This window comes from Dipodomys ordii, unplaced genomic scaffold, assembly GCF_000151885.1.
Source record: "Dipodomys ordii isolate 6190 unplaced genomic scaffold, Dord_2.0 Scaffold126, whole genome shotgun sequence".
Classification (NCBI taxonomy): domain Eukaryota; kingdom Metazoa; phylum Chordata; class Mammalia; order Rodentia; family Heteromyidae; genus Dipodomys; species Dipodomys ordii.
Genome location: NW_012267342.1, coordinates 302,100 through 324,290, shown reverse-complemented (window position 1 = coordinate 324,290; position 22,191 = coordinate 302,100).

Below are 22,191 nucleotides of genomic sequence, written 5' to 3'. Positions count from 1 at the left end.
TTTAAATGAGCATCATTATTCCACAATACCGTGAATTTCCAGAAATTATGTAATCACTTAATCACAATAAAAAAAAGAAGAACCTTGGGGAAGGGAGGGAGGGAGGGGATGGTAGGGGAAAAACAATGGAGGGGGTAACAATGTTCAAGAGGAAGTGTACTCATTACCTCACTCATGTAACTGTAACCCTCTGTATAGTATCTTTACAATAAAAAAAAAAAGACTGAGGTTGAAATGTTGATAGTTATCACATTGAATTTGTAGATAGCCTTGGGAATTATTGCCGTTTTCACCATGTTGATCCTTCCAATCCAGGAGTATGGGAGGTTTTTCCACTTTCTATGTTCTGTTTTGATTTCATTTTTCAGGTTTTTAAAGTTTTCAGCATAGAGGTCGTTCACTTCTTTGGTTAAGTTAATTCCTAGGTATTTTATTTTTTGTGGGGCTATTACGAATGGAGTTGCTTTCCTGATTTCAGCCATGGTTTCCTCCTTGTTGTCATACAGAAAAGCCACTGAATTTTGAGGTTTAATTTTATACCCTGATACTTTGACAAAGTTTTGAATCAACTTGAGTAATTTGGGAGTGGAGTCCATGGGATTCTTTAAATACAAGATCATGTCATCTGCAAAGAGGGAGAGTTTTACTTCATCTTTCCCTATTCGGATCCCTTTTATGTTTGCATCTTGTCTTTTTGCTGTAGCTCAGCATCCTAATACTAAATTGAAGAGAAATGGAGAGAATGGACATCCTTGTCTCATTCCTGAGTGAAGAGGAAATGGCTTTAGTTTTTCAACATTAAGTGTGAGTTTGTCATAAATAGCCTTTATTGTATTGAGGAATGTTCCCTGGATTCCTTGTTTACTCAGAGCCTTCATCATAAAGGGGTGTTGTATTTTGTCAAATGCTTTCTCTGTATCTATTGATATAACCATGTGGTTCTTATCCTTGCTCTTGTTGTGATGAATTATATTAATTGATTTGCATATATTTAACCAGATATGCACCACTGAAATGAATATTGTTTGATTGTGGTGTATGATTTTTTGGATGAATGGCTGAAATCAATTGGCCAAAATTTTGTTGAGAAGTTTTGCATCAATGTTCATCAAAGTAATGGATCTATGGTTCTCTTTCTTTGATGAGTCCCTGTTTGGTTTTGGAATGAGGGTTATGATGGCTTCATAGAATGAATTCGGTAGTGAACTTTCAATTTCATTGAAGAGTTGCAGGACTATTGGTATCAGGTCTGCTTTGAAGGCTTTGTAGAATTCTGCTCCAAATTCATCTGGTCCTGGGCTTTTCTTAGATGGGAGTTCTCTCATTGCTGTTTCTATCAATGCTTGATATGGGCCTGTAAATTTAGTTTAACTCATCTTGGTTTAATTTCAGCATGTTGATATTTGCTAAGAAAAAGTCCATTTCTGCCAGGTTCTCAAACTCATTAGCATAAAGGCTTGAGAATATTCCCTTATAATGTTCTGATTCTTGTTTTTTTCTGTGGTGATGTTTCTAATCTCATTTTTGAGTTTGTTTATTTGAATGTGTTCTCTTCTTTTTCTGATAAGGTTTGCTAAGGTTCTGTCAATTTTGTTATTTTTTTCGAAGAACCAACTCTGTTTTGTTGATTCTTTCTATGGGTTTTTGAATTCTAATTCCTTTAATTCTGAATTTATTTCTTTCATTCTACTTGATTGGAATTTATCTTGCTACTCTTTTTCAAGGAGGTTCAGATGTCTCATTAAATTGTTGGTTTGAGATCTCTCCAATTTGTTGATGTAGGAACTCAGAGCTATCAACTTGCCTCTAAGAACTGCCTTTGCTGTGTCCCAGAGGAGCTGGTAATTTGTGTGTTCATTTTTGAATATCATGAACATTTGAATTTCCTTTCTAATTTCTTTGATTCAAAAGTGTTATGTTTATCCTCCATGTGTTACAAGACTTTCTTTGTTGGCTTTTGCTGTTTAGTTCTAATTTTCTTCCCTTGTGGTCTGAGAGAAAGCAAGGTATAACTTCAATGTTTCTGAATTCGGACAAGTTTGCTTTGTGACCTAAAATGTGATCTATTTTGAAAAATGTTCCATGTGCTGCTGAAACAAAAACGTGTGTTCTGATTCTGCTGGGTGAAATATTTGGCAGATGTCTGTTAAATCTAGTGGATCTATGCAACTGTTTAGATCTGTGGTATATCTCTTTTTTGCCAAGTTGATCTATCTAGTGGGGAGAGTGGTGTGTTAAAATCTCCCACAATTAGTGTCTTTGGATCTATGAGGGATTTGAGGGAAAGTAGTGTTTTTTGGATAGATTTGGGTGCTCCAAATTGTTGTTTGGTGAATAGATATTTAGAATTGTAATATCCTCGTGAAGGAGAGATCCCTTAATTTGTATGTAGTAACCTTCTTTATCTCTTCTCATGAACTTTAATTTGAAGTCTATTTTATCTGATATTAGAATTGCAACTCCTGCCTATTTATGGGGGCCGTTTGCTTGGTAGATTTTGTTCCAGCCTTTAACATTGAAAATGTGTTTGTTTTTATGGGCAAGATGTGACTCCTGAAGGCAGCAGATAGAAGGATATTGCTTTTTAATCCAACTAGACAGTCTATGTCACTTAATTGGAGAGTTAAGTCCATTAATGTTGAGAGGACTGAGAAGTGTTTGGTAGTTCCTGCCATGTTATCCACCTTCTTGGGGGCTGCGCCAACTGGATTCTTCTTATGGTTCTTAGATTCTCAGTTTGGATGTGGTTTCTTAGCCTTTGTTGTGGTCATGTTGGTTTTCTATGTGTAGGACGTCTTTAAGTATCTTTTGTAGGGCTGGCTTTGTGGAGATATATTGTTTCAGTTTTTCTTTGCTATGGAAGGATTTTATTTGACCTTCAGTATGAAGGAGAGTTTAGCTGGCTACAGTATTCTTCGCTGATAGTTGTTTCTTTAGGGCATGGCATACATCATTCCAGGATCTTCTTGCTTTAATTGTCTCTGCTGAGAAATCTGAGGTGTTCTAATTGGTTTCCCTGTATTGAGAATTGATTTTTTTTTCTTTGATACCTTTAAGGATCCTTTCCTTAGTCTGAATTGATCCTGTGCGAATTATAATGTGATGGTGGTTGTCCTGTTCTGGTCTGGTCTATTTGGGGTTCTAAAAGCTTCTTGTATCTGAGTAGGTCATCTTTTTGCATGTTTGGGAAGTTCTCTGCTAGGATCCTGTTAAATAAATTTCCTAGACCATTAACTTCTGCTTCTAGGTGCTCCTCTACACCCATTTTCCTCAGATTAGGCCTTCTGATGGTGTCTTCAAAATATTGAATAGATCTATCATATTTCTTGGATTTGTCTTGGATAGTTGTTATGTTCTTTCTCTGTAATGTCTTGGCTGTCTTCAATCCCCGAGATTCGATCTTCTACATGGTCTAATCAACTTTCACATCTTTCTACTATGTTTTTTATTTTTCTTTCTAATTGGTTGGCTTTGATGGCTTCAAATTCTTTGTTGGAGCTTTGTTTTAGATCTTGAATCCTCTTCTTTATTTCCTTAATTTGGTGTTCAGTGTTAATTCTCAAATCACTTAGTTGATTGGTTGTGGTTTCCTTGAACTCCCATTTTTTTCTGTAGGGCTCCATTCAGCATTCTCTTTATGGTCTCCCTGAATTATTTCAACTGTCTGTTTATGGATTCCATGAATGCCTCTGTTGATCTTTGTCTATTCTCATCCCGCTCTCACAATTCCTGTATTACTCTTTGATTAGCTTCCTCATGTTCATGCAATTCCTGTAATTCTTTTTGACTGTTCTCAGCCTGCTCATGCAATTCCTGTTTCTCTTTCACTGTTCTCATCCTGCTCACACAATTCCTGTATTAATCTTTGAGTAGCTTTCTCACACTCATGAGATTCTTGTGTTAACTTTTAGTTTGCCTCCTCTTGTTCCCTATCATGTGCATACTGAGTCCTTTGCAGGTTTTCAATGTTTTCATTCAGCACATTTACCAGTAGTGTTTGTAGAACTTTTGGGGAATTCTCCTCTGGATTATTCATTAACTGTTCTGTCACCTGATTATCATGAATAGGAGTTGAGATAACCGGGCTTGCCATTTTTCTTGTGTTTCTCTGGCTTGTTCTGCTCATTTGGTAAGAAAGTAACACCAAATTTGTGCTAGAACATTATTTTAAGGCAAGCATCAACCAGAGTCCTGTAGTTGCACAGTCAAAATGGCTGCAGATACAGTCTAGTTCAACAGATACAATCTATTCAACATCAAACAACTATGGATTAATGGGCTAGGAACAGCAAAGAAGGATTTGGCAAACCCGGAATTATTAGACTTAGGGAGAAATGTGGGAAAAATAAGATTAGAGGGATGTGGAGGGGTAAAAGGAGAGTGAATTTAACCAAGTCCTAATCTCTGAGAGGGAAATGGTAGGAGATAGATTAAAAAAAAAACCCAAAAAACAAAAAAACAAGAAAAAATGGAAAAACAAATTTAAATTTAAAAAGTGAAACAATTACAAATTATGTTAGGTTAAAGAAATGATATTGACAGACGAAAAAGATAGGATGAAATTAGGGGAGGGATAGAAAGGAAACATGAAAAACTAAAAAATAAAAATTCTTAAAATTGGTTTCTTGAAAATTATATAATTATAAAGAGATAATACTGCTATTAAAGAAGTTAGGCCTAAGAGGTTGTGAATTGAGTAATAAAATTCTGGATTAAGTATGTACACAATGAGGGATAAGGTCAAATAATTGATGATCGGTATATATCTGGAGATAAGCAGAACTGTTATTAAGTTATGAAAAAAGAGGGAAAGAGAGAAAAAAGGACCAAAAGGTCAAAAGAACTTTTTTTTAAAGTACACACACACACACACACCTAAAATAGAAATTATGAGAGGAAATAGAAGATTAATAGAAAACATTTTTTTTAATTTTTAAAAAGGTAGAAAAAAGTGTTCTTAGATTTTTTTTGGAGAGGGGGAATAGGAAGATCCTGTATTTCCCCTGTGTCCATAACCATTCTCTTGGTGGAGCCTCTGGTCTGCTTGTGGTGTTTGGATTTCCTGTGGCTTGATAGGTTTAAGTCAGTTTGTTTGAGCAGGCAGAAAAATGCTCTGAGTTTCCCAGGATTTGTGATTCTCCTCCCAGGCTAGTTCAGTGGGAGGGAGATCTGCTTTGAGTATCACCAAAGAGGGAGATGGCTGATTCCTCTAGTTTGGAGTTGCTATGATGAGGCTAGGTTCTGGGTAGGGTTGAGGCCTATCAGCAAACAGTAGCTTTTCCCTGAGTGGCTACCTCCTGAGACACTTAGAGAACCCAGTCTGGAACCATTCTCAGGGTTTATGTTTACTGAGTTTCAATTGTTTGTCTAGGCTGCTGTACGGAAGGGCAGTCTCTGGCTCTGTTTACCTAGTGAACAAAGTCATTCCTCTCAGGGAGGAGCTATATCTGCCTTGGTGGAGTGAATTTATCCTGGGTGGAGCTGAGCCTGGCAGGTCAGTTCAGGCTCCTGTAACCTGTTAAAAGACTCTTGTTTTCTTCCAAGGCCTGAGTTGGAGCTAGCTGCTCAACCAGGGCTTTGTCAGTATCAGAGATGGAGACGTCCAGTGGTGGGGGAGGGGCAGCCTTCCCTCCTCTGCTTCCTGAGAAGGAGTGAGGATGTCAGGGTTCTACTCATGACAGAGTCTTGGTTCCTGGCTCATCTCTGGTCTGGATCTGCAGGATGGAGATATCTGCTCCTTGTCAGTTCTTGCTGGTGGTGAATAGAATCTGCTTGTCCATCGCATCTGGAACCTTTGTGCCAGACTCTCTCTGTTAGTATGGTGGCTATGGCCACCGCCGCTACCACAGACACAGCTACCAGCAAGTGCTCAGATCTGTCTCCTTGCCTGGATTTTCCCACTCTGGCCAAACTCTCTGTACTGTGATAGCACACTTGGTGTGATTCTCTAGCCTAGGACTGTTCACTGGAACTCTAAAACTGCTTCCTATACGAGAGCTTGTTTTTCCTCCAGCTTCTCCTCCTCCATCTTCCTCTGAATTCCCCCCAGATAATGTTCTTTAACCCCCAACATAACCACTTCTTTTGCTGGTTCTTTTCAAACATTTGTATGAATGAATTTGAATCCTGAGTTTTCCAATCTACTCTGAACACCAGCCTATTTTCTCTGTGTTTAACTATATTAATATAAATACTTAAAATATCTTTCTATCTTCAAAGTTATTTCAGAAGTTTTTATTTCTTTTCCTACCACATACCACCACAAATATTCATGACATAATCAAGCAGGAAACTTTTTCACTTTGCAAATGTTAACTAGATGTAGAATACAATGATTCTTTGAAAAGGCACAGTGAATTCTCTTCTTGTCTTTCTTTCGCTACTTTTTATTCATAATTGTCTAAGACAGTTCTAGAGTCCCTCATTATTTTTAGTAAATTTATCACAGCACTTTATGCCAGTACAGATTATACTATAAACAGTTCTATCAACTAATGTCACATGTAAATACTTTAGTCATGTGCTACAGATAAAGATAAAGCAAGGTATTTTCTTATTTTAGTACTGCTGCTGTAACTAGTTGCTAGAAAATGGATGGCTTCCAACAGAAATTTATTCTCTCCTAGTGATTAAGTCTAGTGTTCTGAAATCAAGACCATACATTCCCTCTAAGAGCAATCTGACTCCATATCTTCCAGCTTGTGGTGGTTCCTGGAATTGCATAGATTGCACAATTTGTCTCTAGTTTCTGCCTTTATGGTCACTGGGCCTTATAGTCCTCCTGCCCGAGTCCTCACTCTTTTCATAGTGTGAAGCTGATGAATGTCCTATTGTTAAATTCAGGATGGTCTCAATGGGTAGATGCTACACTAGTTACAATAGTGAGGACTCTAAGTACAGTCAGCCACATTATGATGTTGGTGAGCATGGATTTGGGGGAAAATAAGTGGAATGGAAATTTTAGTAATAGAAATTACATAAATGAGAAATATTGGTTCAAATCCTTTCCCATCATTTGCTGGCTGTGGGAATAGAAAAAAAATCATGTGAATCTTAGTAAACTCTTTGACGTTTGAAACTAGGGATGAGAATTCATGTTTCATAGGATGATTGTGAAGATTAAAATTATGTATGAAAAATTTAAGATTATTATGGAAATAAGTAGTATAAAAGTTACAGAGCTTTAAAAATGTCTGAAGTGCATTTTTAAATAATAAGATGTATATCAAGGCTTTAAAGTTAAGTATCCTTGAATCAACAAAACTCTTTCCCACTGATTTTATTCTCCTGGTACATGTGGAATTACATTAAGATATTAAGTCCACTAGGGGACTATTCAGACAAGATTAAGTAAAGTATATTTATATGTTTATATTAATATTAGTTATGGTTTGTGGTTATTCCATTTGGGGTAAATTGCATGGCCTCTGACTCAACTTCTGCATAAACAGGGCAAAATGTCTGTCATATGTAATCCAAATGGAGGGTTTCCAGAACCACAAACCATAAATGATCATAAGGAATCCTTAGAAGGAAAGTACACATAAAAATAGTGATTACAAATAATAATCAAAACAAAAATATACCTTTAAAAATGGAAATCCACATCTATATTACACAAATTTTCTTAACTTAGAAAAATGTTAAAGTCTATTTGTTAACCTGGCACAGGTGGCTCACTACTGTCATCCTAGCTTCTGAGGAGGCTAAGATCTAAGGATCATGGTTTGAATCCAACCAGGTCAGAAAATCCTATGAGAATGATTGCCAATTAAATACCAAAAGTGAAATAGAAAGAAAGAAAAGAAAAAGGAAATAAAAAGCCTAAAGTAGCACTATGGCTCAAATGGTAGAGCAATATCCTTAAGCACAAGTCCCAGGAAATAGGGAGGGCAAATACATACCCATACAAACATACATACACACATATGTGTATGTGTGTGTGTGTGTATATATATATATATATATATATATACATATGTCCAAATGTTCATGAAATTAACTAAATTAAATATGACATAGTAAATTTTGAAAAGAATGATTTTAATTGATAATTATGAGGCCTTGTGCAGTAGTGTGAGTAATAAGATTAAAAATATAACCAAATTTTTTGTTACACATTTTGTTTGGCTGTTTAATTATCAGTTTTATTTATTCATGTATTTTTACTAAAACATATTGAAGATATTGCTTATCGCGATTATAAAGGTGATGTACAGAGGCGTTACCATTTCATAAGTCAGGTAATGAGTACATTTCTTTTTGGACATCGTTACTCCTTTCTTCACTCTCTCTGTTTTTTCCTCTTGTCTATTTTTTGTGTTCAAATTAACTAAATTAATCTATTCATACGTTATCTTCTTGATAGAAAGAAGAAAGGGAAAAACATAAAATCAATATAGCAAATGATAATTTCTGTTATTTCTTGGAAATAACATTATATGACAAATAATATCATTTGTCATAGTATTGACTATAAAATTTACCTAGTTATTGTCTTAATGCATGTGTCTTAATGCATGATAGCAGCTATCACATTGAGGCAAATATGTTGACAAAGGTATTATCTAGTGAAAACAAAACAAAAGCAAAATAAAAAGTAAAAGGGAAATGTATATTAAGTACTAACCTAACCAAAGTATTAAATCTCATAGATTACAGATAAAATAGGCAAAATCCTTTTCTGAAACTTACATAAAAGAGAAAAATGACCCTGCATTCTTGATTCTATGTTCTTTCTTTCTCCTTCCCTAATAAAAAATGTCCTTCATAGCTAGCAAGATAAATAGAAAGCCTACACACTGGGAGAAGATCTTCACTAGCTATACAACGGAGAAGGGTCTCATATCAAAAAATATTACAGTTCAAAAAATTAACCCTCCCAATAAAAAATCCCCAGAGAAACAGCCACCCCATTAATAAGTGGGCTAAAGAATTAAAAAGACACTTCTCTGGAGAGGAAATAAGAATGGCCAATAGACACACAAAGAAATGCTCAAAGGTCGTTGGTCATAAAAGAAATGCAAATCAAAACCACACTAAGATTCCACCTCACCCGAGTTAGAATGTCATTATCAAGAAAACAAATAATAATCGATGCTGATGGGGATGTGGCCAAAAGGTAACTACTGCACTGTTGGTGGGAATATAAGCTGGTTCATCCACTCTGGAAGGCTATATGGAGGACACTCAAAAGACTAAACATAGAACTCCCCTATGATCCAGCAATCTCATTCCTGGGTATTTATCCAAATGATCTCAAACTAGGCCACAGTAAAGCTTACCAGCACAACTATGTTCATTGCAGCACTATTTGCCATAGTTAAGATATGGAACCAACCCAGATACCCCTCAATAGATGAATGGATCAAGAAAATGTGGTATATTTACACAATGGAATTTTATGTTTCTATCAGAAAGGATAGCATCTCCCCCTTCATAAGGAAATGGGAAGACTTGGAAAAGCCATATTAAATGAAGTAAGCCAGACCAAAGAAACATAGGCTCTATGTTTTCCCTCATTTGCAATGATTAGTATAAACCTAAATTAGTCCTGATAGAGAACAATGATAGTTCAAGAGCTATGAACATGTGACCATGAAAAATGATGCTAATTGAAATGAACTCTAAGACATGGAAACAGCAAGTTTTCTTGTTGTTTGTTTTTTTTAGTTGTCAACTTTGATGTCAACAATATACTGTTTCTAGTTCTTTCTTCTTATTTAATTTCATTTTTTCTTTTTCCATTGGTTTATCCTTGGCAATCTCTGTCTTTGATTCTGGTACCCTCTATCTTGTATGTGTTTATCTGATTGGGGGAAGGAAAGAAAAATAACAAAATGCTGAAAGAAATACAAAAGATGACCAATTGCAACAATTACACTCACAGAATGCTAAGTGGGAAATAAACTATACAAATGAACTATACAACTTCATGGAGTGGGGGGGAGAGGAAAAATGGGGGGAAGGGAAGGGATAGTGGGAGAACAACAATGAAATGGGTAACAATGTTCAACAAGAAATGTACCTTACTCATGGAGAAACTAGCCGCAATGTCTGTTTTAGAATAAACTTGGATCCTTTTAATTATTCATTTTTTATCATGGCACCTAAAAGTTAGCCTCCTGCTGAGTTGAGAAGTACAATGAGAGTAAAGATAGAGTTTGGCCATGTTGGTTTCTTAAGGAACCCTATGGAGATAATGAAAATATTTTAAAAACCTCTAATTTTCAAAGATATTTTCTTGACCTATTGCCCATTAAACAACATTTGGAAGCTATGTTATTCTGAATTTATGTTGTATGGATATCTTTGCTGTTGTGTGGATTTTTAAAATTCTTTTTACAAATACTTCCTCTTTGCCTAGACAGATATCATAACACAACAGGCTGCATCTGATAATTAAGGATTTTATATCATCATTAGAAGAGTTCTACTCTCAAGTTTTTCCTGAATATCCTTTAGTAAAACACATCTGTATATTATTTTTTCCTTATTGTTGTTAGCAACAGTTAGTTGTACAGGAGTTTCATTTGTTCCTTGATCAGAATCATCTCACTTCTGCATAACTAATTCTGAAATTGTTGACTTTCTGACTAAGCCAAGTTCTCTAAAATTTCTTCTCACATCGCAACTGTTTTAAGCTTTAGACTTTTTCCATTCCCTTTCCTCTATCTACAATGTATTTCCTATGACTCTCTATTCAAATTAATCCATCAATCACATCAATTCATCAAAATGCATATCTCATTTAGATGATACTTTTTTGAAGAAGAAACCATGGCTATCAGTCATTTGTCACAGTTTGAAATTATTTATCTAGTTACTATATGCTTTTTATACCTCCCCATTGAACCATATGTGGAAAAAACATAAGAAAAACAAAGATTCTGCCTCATATTTATCACTGGATTTCTAATTACTAAAATATGATTGATAAATATCACATTCTCAGATATTAATATTCACTCATGGAATAATTTCAAGTAGGAATAGAGCATTATATTATTTCATCCATTTAAATATTGCTATTTTGCTTCCTTAGAAAAATTTATTTTCCAGTTTGCTTCTATATTTCTCTCAAATAGATGCCAGTACAAGGGGTTATTAATATATACCAATTATATTATATAGATACTGTTCTGCTACATTTCCTTTTGCAAACGAAAGCAAATTATAGTTTCCCTAGTTCTCTACCATTATTTCATTGCTTTCCTAAAGTATGGTGGAATGCTAGATAACTAATAAATAATTTAATCAATTTTGAAGAAAGAAATGCTGAATAGCAAACATATTATGAGCATGGATTCAAGAGTTAATGTTTCCATCTCTATTTCATCATTTAGTCACAGTAAAATATTCAGATAATATAAGTACTCAATCTATTCTTGTTTTGAGGATGTAAGTTATAAATTATTTACAGAATATGTAATACATATGAAAATATATAATACATATGATATATGTAATATATAATATATTATAAATAAATAATATAACATATAATTATATATTATATTATATATTTTTAAAGTGTTTATAGTTCTTAATGATACATTGACTGGGAGGCAAGTAGCCTGTTTTAAATGATTATAGCTGATTGGAATCAAGAATTACTTCATTCCCTCCCTCCCAATCACTTCTGTTACAAAACTAGGAACATTATCTATCTGTGCCTGGGGGTATGCCATTTAAACACTCAAAGTTACCTCCATGGCTTAATTATAGCACCATGATTTCCTTAAATTAAGTAGAGTAGAAGGTATAAAGATTATTGTGCATTAATTACTTCAATTCTTGTTTATTACCACTTTGTTTTTGCCTCATTAAATTTCAATCAAAACTCCAATTGAAGAAGAGAAGATAGTGATTCTCATCCTATGGGTTTCTGGAGGAGCTACCTGAGAAAAGACTTTTCTGGACATGTGTAGAAGAATCCCTGGAGTCAGAAGGAAGAATTCTTCCTTTTTAACCAAGGACTTTGGAAGTACTTGTACTTTTGGTTGGTCTTCAGCCATCTTGACCTCTGTACCTCCATTAATTGCTGGAAGTATTGAATAAAATCTAAATCTTTTACTGACAAATTATGAGAACATCATCATTTGATAAATTGCTTCCTCATTATGCAAAATTACTACTGTCTTTTAGTTAGGCTTATGAAATATGTGGTTGGAATTGAGTTGAATTAAAGTAAAATGCAAGAAACATCAGTGACTCCTTTTAGACTATGATATTTAATAGCAACTACAGATTTTTTTCTACAAGGTCAATAATCTCATATATGCATATTACATAAACTGTTTTTTCTTTCTCCTAAGATCCAGTGTATTTATACCCTTTTTCTCTTAAATGACTGCTGTCTCTTTTTGCATGTTAGACCATACAAGCTGTTCATGACAAGTAGCATACATAGTGTATGTGTGTATGCTAAGGTATTGTTTTGTTTTTGTTTTTTCTGAATTCAAGACTCATGTTGAAGAGTAGCTTTTAAGCTGGCAAACAAAAGATCAACCAAGTACTGCAGGAATGATGATTTTTTTTGTGTGTGTGCATTTACTTTAAGTAGTTGTACAAATGAGGTATAATTTTACAAGTCAGGTTATGGTTATAAGTACAGTGCTTCGTAAACATCCTCCTCATTTTCCCTTTCCTGTCCCTACTCACAAGTGAGATATATATATATATATATATATATATATATGAATGTATATGTATGTATTCATGTATGTATATATATATATATATATCTTTATTGTAAAGTTGATGAACTGGAGGTTACAGTTACATAAGTAAGTTAATGAGTACATTGATGTTTAAACATTGTTACACCCTCCCTTATTTTCTTCTCCTTATAGTCACCTCCCCCCCTTTCCCTGTATGCTGTCATTTCTACATTTTTGTCTATTTTAGTTTTCTGTACCCTTTTCTTAGATATGTTTACCTGATCTGTGGAAGGGAAAGGAATCACAGAAACATCAGGACCAAGGATGAAATAATGTAACAACGATACTCACAAGACACTATGTTGGAACTTGGGTAATGATAATTTAATGTGTTTTTTTGATAATTAAAAAATAGTAGCAGCAATATAATTTTGTTTTTTATATATTTATGGGCTTTGAAGTTCCCAGGCACCTCCAAAACAAAACAAGCAGCTCCTGGGCTGAAGCCAGAAGGCGTTCAGACTATCGCTTCGATTGATTCCCAAACCCTACTTTGAACTGGTACTTATGATGCTGTAATACTTATGGTTAAATCAAATCAGTTTACTTAGAATTGTGTCAAGTATAAAAATCTTCATGGAATGCATCGAGCTTGTGAATATTACTATATTCAGTGCTATGACCAGTTTGGCTGTGCATTATCCATAGAATTGGTGAAAACTTAGCCATTGTCATAAATATTTTACAAAGGATATACAACAGAAATAAAAATGTATTTAACAATTGCAGTGATTTAATAATGTCCCAATATTAAGAGAATCAATCATTTATTTAATCAACTTCACTATAGCATCCTAATGAAAAACAACAACAAATGTACATAAATTTAATTTGAAATTACCTACCTACTATAGAATGCAGGACAAGTGTGCACCTTGTTCAAGATCATAGACCATTTCAATGATTTTTTTATTAATAAGTTTTTTATTGTGAAAATACCATACAGAGGAGTTACAATTACATGAACAAGGTAATGAGTACATTTCTTATCAAGCATTGTTGCTTCCTCCTTTGTTTTTCCCTTACCATCCCTGCCCTCCCATCTCCACGACTACACTCTTCCCAACCCCAAAGTTGTAAAGTTCATTTTTCAACATATCATCTTGAACATTTCATTGTTGCAATGGGTCAACCTGTATCCCTTTTTAAACAATTTTGTTTTATTCCTTCCCCTCCCCAAATTATACCAACATCAAATACAGTGAAAACGGGTTATACTGTGGGTGAGGGACATACAAAGCAACAAAAAAAATCACATTATAATTATGTTAGAAACAATAGCAAGAAAGAAAAAACCACCTGTGTCCTTATCTTGGGGTTTCATTTAGCTTAACATCAACTTATCTGATCTTTTCTGCTTATCTCAGACATATACTAGTTATTGCAAACCATGGGACCTTTGTTTCTTTGGGCCTGGCTTACTTCACTTAATATAAGTGTGTCTGTTCGTGCTGACCATTCACTCTGCTTTCTCTGTGGTAGATTATTCAACATTCTTTTTTTATGGCTTTTATTAATTCTAAAGTATCTTATTAAAACCCTTTATGAATATATGCTATCCTAGAAGTTTTAGGTTTGTATTTTGTGATATATTTTATTGCAACTGTGTAACATACAATTTAAGCCTTAGTTTAGGAATGGAGGAGATCTAGACAAACAGCAACTTTCTGTCACAATCTGTTTTACTTTTGGTCTTTTATATCTTATCAAGTATTGTGATCCACTGGGAAACTTCTCAGGGACTTTGTTATGTCTACAGGTCTTTCCATGATCATTGCCTCTGGGTTATAAATATCTAACACATAGTATGGAATAAGTATCAGAAGGAGGAGATATTCAGACTGGCCTCTGTACATGTATTGCTAGCATTTCCTGAGGTGGCTTTCCAGTACTGCCTGATATTTTCATGTACCATCAGTGTCTCCAAACTCAGGTCTCTACCTATTCTTCAACAGCAGAAATATAGAAATATGAAGACACTAAGTAATAGAGAACATTTAAAATAAGAAGTCCGTTCCCCATCTAATCTTCAGTTCTTACCAACTCCAAATTTTCCATTGATAGCCTCCTTGCCTCCAGTAGACTAAACCATACTTTATTTCTATCTTCTATGATTTTTACTTTAAAGAAATAATTTACACATTAATGACTATTTTCATGTGCTTTTAAAATTGCCCACTATGTGTTCATTATATTCATGTTCTCTCGTTAATGAAAAATTTCCAAAGTAGAATATAAGACTACATATAAATGTCATTTGAAAGATATTTTATACACACAAACCCACACCACGCTTTAAATGTCAATATTATGCTATGATTTTTCATCAGAACATCATAAATTATTTCTAATTTAGACTGCAATCTCCAAATAATTTCTTTAAAAAATATTAGAAAGCCTGGCCCTGGTGGCTCACGCCTGTATTCCTAGCTACTCAGGAGGCTGAGATCTGAGGATCACAGTTCAAAGCCAGCCCGGGCAGGAAAATCCGTGAGACTCGTATTTCCAATAAACCACTAGAAAACCAGAAGTGGTGTTGTGGCTCACACGATAGAGCACTGGCCTTGAGCTGAAGAGCACAGGGACAGCACCCAAGCCCAGAGTTCAAGCCCCACGACCAAGCAAATAATAAATAAAATAAACATAAATAAAGATATTAGAAATAATTCCATCAGGAATTCAGAGCTCATCCCGTGCCCAGTTCAAGCCACAGAAAAGACTGGAAAGTAAAGAAAGCAGGTATGATGAAATGCATCCACATTCCCACAAAACAAAAAACCACACATCATCTCTGATCTGAATGCTTAAACCACTCTGAGTGGGGAAGCAGCTACAAGATCCTCAGAAAAATGTCCTCAAGAGAAAAAAGCTTGGCTGCTAGGCCACCACAACTTTCTCCTGAAGATTCTGTCTTCTGTGGAGATGGGGGAGATGGAAGCACACATGTGTGTGTGTGTTGTCAACAGCACCAGGCTGCTATGAAGAATCTCCATGATAATGACATGGCCAATGTCAATAAAGAGGAGGTACATGCTATACTGGTTTCTACGATCCTTTGTTAATGTCAACAAAGTTGGTGCCATCTAATCTGAGTCCACCTGGCTAATTCCAAGTATGACATTTTTTTCAACATGATAAAAGAAAGAAATTAATGTCTAAATCTTTTAATGTCTTTAGCTATGTAATCATATATAAGAATATAATTTTAATAACTATTCAAGTTTCCAATGAAGATTGATTTTTCTTCCTACACACTAATACATAAACAAGTATAAGCTTGATTCTATCCAAGTAATAAAGATGTTAGAAGTAGTTACCTTAAAATAAATTTGTTGACCAGTATAATGCTTTACAATAAACTATTGAAGAGTGAGCAATTACAAAAAAGTCCTTTTCTTGACTAGAATATCATTGTTTTCTACCTAATGTAGTTGAGGTTCTGAGAGTGTCCTAATTGAATATATGATACGCTTTCTGGAATGTGACTATGTAAACATGAAAATTATATTGCCATACTATTTTTTAACAAAAGAAAAAGTCTTGGGTTTACAAATCATCATTATGATTCATCATTATTTTTCCATCATTTGAAATTGAAATAAACAGATGGAGTTGAATAATGATTGACCACTAGGATACCCACAAAGAGATTTACTTTATCTTGTGGATGATACTTTTGAGGTTTCTCTCAATGGGAGGGAAAAACAAAAGACAGGAATTCTTTTCTCTCACAGAGAAGTGCTAAATGAAATGTGCTAAGAGATGTGGTAAAGAATGTGAAGGATTAAAAATAGTACTGTGTTGTGAATGTTTTGTTTTACCAAGTTTGTTTGCTCTACTTGAGTTATTATTTAGATATCAAGTTTTCTTATGGGTTGTGCTCAAGTCAAGAATATATTTTACACAAAAAATAAATATGGAGAGAAGGCAGATAAAAACATGGCTCAGGGATAATATCCTCAGCTTGTTTTGTTTGTAACATTTGGGAGCTTTGTAATTTAGAAAGCTCCTTGTGATGTATTAATTAACTGAAATCAGGAACACATTGTGTCCAAACAGTGCATATATTGCAAGTGTACAATTTGCTGGGAGGACCTAAGTAGGCAATTGTGTTGTGAAATGGCAATAAAAAGACACAGACAAAACAGCTTTCTGAAAATTCTACCTTTTGATGTATTGGTGACATGAAATTGGTAAGTTAGGATGAAATTATGCTTTTTCCCCCTTAGCTTGGCCATTTCCTTGAGGTAGTCTTTAGGTCTTGTAATTAAAGAATAAATTAGTAAATTATTGAAGTCCATTCTTTTTACCTTTGACAAAATGAATAAATATTTTTCGTATGTGATTAATGGGTTAGGGAATTACTTGGAGCTGGGAAATGTGTGGAGAAGCTGATCAAAATCACAGTGCTTGCACTCAAAATTCCAACTGCAGAGTGCTGATTGGAGCAGGATCCATAGTAACTCTCCTGTGGAAAAGCCTTTCTCATTCATTTATGTAAAAATGTTTTGATCCACCAGCTTTCTTTTCATTCTCTGTAGCCCAAAAGTCTGTTATTCTAGCTTCCTAAGGTGCTTCTTTTTGTATAAGTGTGTGTCAGTCCTGAGCGTGAATTCAGGGGTTTAGCATTATCCTAGAACTTTCTTGCTGAAGGCTAGCACTCTGCCACTTGAGCCATAACTCCATTTACAGGGGACATTATAGTGGGTAACTGGTGCTAAGAGTCTCCTGGACTTTACTGCCAGATCTGACCTTGAACCACAATCCTCAGGTCTCAGTCTCTTGAGAAGCTAGGATTGCAGACATGAGCCACCAATGCCTACCTTGTTCTAAAATGTTTCTTACGATATACATTTTACAGGAAATTCATCTTACCTATTGTAAGATTTGTAAAGACAGCAATATTCATTTATTTGCATATTATTGTTTACCTGTTATTTCACACCTGTTTGAAGGAAAATTTGTATGCATTTATATTTAGTGACTTCCCAAGGAATTACAATTTGTTTTTCATTTGCATAGTTTGTGAGAAAGAGATTTATATGCCAATGACATTTCTGGTATAATAAAGACTGCATAGTTTGAATAAATCAACATAACATCAAAATTTCCACATTGAACAACTAACTTGGCTATCACTCATGCTTTAATTTATAGTTTTAGCACTATCATTAAGTAATGAATGAACAAATAATATAGTTTTTTTTCACTTTTTGCATCCTCTGATGAAAAGGGATATTGTGCTCTACCATGAACAAAAATAGCAGGGAATATAAGGTATGAAACTAAGTAGAAACAAGTCAAAATAAATGCTTCATACACTGTCAGAAGTTTTAAATCACAAAGATTTTATTTTGGGAAATTTTTCAATTGTTGCCTGTGCCTCCTAGATGGTATTATTGGTTTTATTGCTTTAGCCTTTCAAAGGAAGTATCCCCAGATACAATTCAGGAATGGAATGTTTGGATGTTATGTTTCCATAAAGAAATGGCCTACTTGACCTAATCGTGGGGGTATTTTACACTTTTTCATTTTCTCCTTCTTTTACCACTTGGAGAAAAGCTGCGTGGGAAGCAAACAATCCTCTTCTCGCTATGTTTTGCACATTGTCAGAATTTATTAACACAGTATTTTCAGGAGAATGACAGGGTTATTAGACATTTCATGGCAGCAAATCAAAAACAATTCTATATTCTGTTTGGTCAAATCTTGTAAAATTTTCAAGAACCATCGAAGCAAAAGTGGTCATCCAGTGCATGTGTTAAATGCAGATCTGCCAAGATGAAAGAACTTGAGATCAGAATGAAAACTGAGAGTCAAGTACAGGAAGTCACAGTGTGAATTAGCATGAGTAGGATAGACTCTATTAAGATTCATGATAAACAAAGACTTGCAAAAATGGACACCTATTATGGAATTTGATCTGTGTCTCCCAAGCCAGAAAAATATAGTAAGTATTTTTAAAAATAGTGCAATACCTTTATTAATGCAGTCAGTAAATTGGTATATTTCCCCTTTAGTATCCAACTTACTTATTTTCCCTATTTCATGGTGTTGAATTAAGTGATAAGTATTCATTAAGATTATTTATTAACAACTAACATTGAAAGTTTTTCTAAATTCTAAACAAAAACTGTATTTTTTCAGTCAAGAGACAGTCAGTTGTGTTTTTTTCAAATCAGCTTTTGTGTTATTTCTACTTTTCTCCCAAGTAGAACGCATTTGGTAAGAATTATTGAACTTTCTGTTATCAAATTGTTATTTTTGACATTGTTTATGTAGCTCCTGGTTGAATTTTTTTTCATGAACAAGTCCTTTGAGTTAATCACCAGCAACAAAGTATACCATGCACACATTAGAAAAAGACAGCGTATTCAAAACAGGATAAACTAAGGTGATTGTTTAGCTTAATTGTGAAAAGAGAAAACATTTGTTATCTACATATGAGTACATATTATATATATATACATATATATAAACACATGTCTGATTAATGTATTAAATAAATTTTGGTCTAAATATTGTGACAGAAACTAAGAATTCAAAGATAAACATGTGTCTGTTTCTTTCATTAAGGAGTGTGAACAGACAAAGAAATATATAAAATAAAATTGTGAATAGATTCATAATTTACATATGTTAAAATGAACAGAAATAAGAGATCAAGCAAACTCCTGGAGATTAGAAAATTTAAATATGGACAGATGATGATATTTCACACTTGTAATCCTAGCTATTCGGGAAGCTACAATCTGAGGATCAAGGTTCAAAGCCCTCCCAAGTAGAAAAATCTGTGAGACTCTTATATCCTGCTAACCACCAGAAAACAAGAAGTGAAGCAGCTGTGGCTAAAAGTGGTAGTGTGCTAGCTTTTAGCAAAAAGCTCAGGGAAGAAGAAGAAGAAGGAGAAGGAGGAGGAAAAGAGGATGAAGAGGAAGAGGAGGGAGGAGAAAGGATGAAAATGATTAGAGAAGCTTCAGGGATGTAGGGTATGGATTGTTCTTTAATGGGTTATTTGCTGTAGAATTGAAGTACATTCAAATGTTTGATATGTCTAGAGAAGGACACATTATTCTTTATGAAATAAGCATCTTTCAACTATCAATAGAGAAAGTAGGAGAAATCTAAGGGTAAAAACCTATGTAATGTAGAAAAAGATATGTCTATCATCAAGTTGCCAAAATTAAGTGAAAATTATATATTCTTTGTATGAGAACATCAACTCTGTATTTAATATTTATACCAGGTATCCAGTTTCTACATTATTGACATTATACTCTGCTAAACTCTTCAGCATTTCTTGTGATTTTGTTCTCACCCTCTCCCATTTCTTTAGTTTTGTGCTCCATTGCTCCTCACCTAGTGGTTGATGGAAAGCAATCTGATACGCTAATTCTCACTAAAGTTTAATCACTTAACAGCATGATTATTCAATCTCCAAGGGTATTTGGATTTTGAATAGAAGACTCTTGGATGGTAAAAGTCTTAATTCAAGACAATTAATTAGTGGGATTTTACTGGAGAAAGATTTTTTTTTGTTGAGGCCAAAAAGGTGATAGAAGGATTTTGGAAATATTCAAAACTCTTTACTTTTCAACATGTTCTAAGCAAGAAATTAATATTCAAGGGCACACTTTTGAGAAAGAACATGGCCCAGTGAAAACAGAATAATATTGGAAATTAAAATTACAATCATTTGAACTGTTAACTTTAAACACTTTCAGTTTTGGAGCCTCTGTTTGTCATCTTTTAAATTCTGATAGTAATTATGTTGTCAATAGCTGTTATAAGCAAAGAAAAAATAGGCGGAAGTATTTTATAGAATATAGATGTCCATTATTCTTACTACTATTATTATCATCATCATTTAATTCAGTGACATGCTTACAAGCAGTTAAGTAATATTTTGCTGTTAATGCAATATAATATGAGAACCACAATGAAGTGTGTCTGGCTCATATAGGTTGGGTTTTTTGTTTGTTTGTTGTTTGTCTTTCTTTGTACCAGTCCTGTAGCTTGAACTCAAGGCCTGGACACTACCTTTGGGATTTTTATTTTGTTCAAGGCTAGTGCTCTACTACTTGAGCCACAGCTCCACTTCCAAACTTTTGGTGGTTAATTGGAAGTAAAAATCACGTTGACTTTGCTGTCCAGGCTGGCTTCAAACCACGGTCTTCTGAGCTCAGCCTCCTGAGGAGATATGATTGCTTATGTGATCTACCAATGTCTAGCCTCAGATATATGCTTAACAAATATACTGGCAACATGTTACTCTGAAATATTTGTTAAAATTTATATAACATATTTTATTGATAGATTTCTTAGACTGATGGATCAAAGATATGTCACAGACATATTTGTTTCTTTAAGCAAGGCATTTAACAAAATCTTCTGTATTCTTTAGGATGCTTATAAATTGCTTAGTAAACATCTTTGGAAAGTAAATATGAAACAGAGGTAGAATGGCTGGTGGTAGAATGGGAAGGAGGTCAGCAACATTGATGGAGAAATCACCCTGTGGATTAGCACTTAGATTTTAAAATCACACTGGAAGGCAGAAAAGGCTTATCTATTCAATCATGGATCACTTTAGTTTTGTTAAATATCTACAACATTAGGTTTCCTCCTACATCTTTTAGAATTAGATTGGTTAACTAATTGTGTTGAGAGAACTAACCAGGTAATAAAGTGATAGGTGCTTATTAACGTGGCACATGTCAAGTACTATAATAAAACCTTCACACAAGCCATTTTGATTATATGAATGTCGGTGCACAGTGAAATGGATCCACTAGGGGGTGCTAGCAGGAGACACAGGAAGCATTTGAGTTAAGACTATGTTCATCAAACTACAAAGGAGAAAAATGCTCTTTCTGGATAAGCACAGAATATCCTATCAGGCTAAAACTGATATATAAAAGTGATATATAAAAGCCACTGAATATCTGTAGACATAGTCTTTTTGCGTGGAGGTTTGGGTCTGTAACTTCTTAGATAGTTTTCTGTTTACGATTTCATGAAGAATTTTAAAGTAAACCCGAAATGTCAAAGTTACGTTTAGAACATGTGTTCCTTTTTTCTTAAGACAATATAATATAATTACGGAATAAAAAAGAAAAATCTGAATTGTTTCTAAACAAAAAAAGAATAAAACCTTAAGGTATTAAATATAATGATATTTAATTAGTATGCAGGATGTTCAACTGCTTATGCCTTTGTTTTGCTATCTGAAGATAACAGTTATGGTGATTTAAATCACATGACCAAAAGAAAGTGATTAATACATTTTTAGTTTGCTACTAATGAATCAAATAGTTTTCATTATGCTCAATTAAGAAAATCCGTAACCATCTAGAATTTGGAACAAATAGGGATAATTTATTATTTGAAAAAGTCTAAATGTAGTTAATGGCAAGTCAGTTTGAAGTGTAAACAAAGGAGGAGGCTGCAATGCTTGGTAAGAAATGTA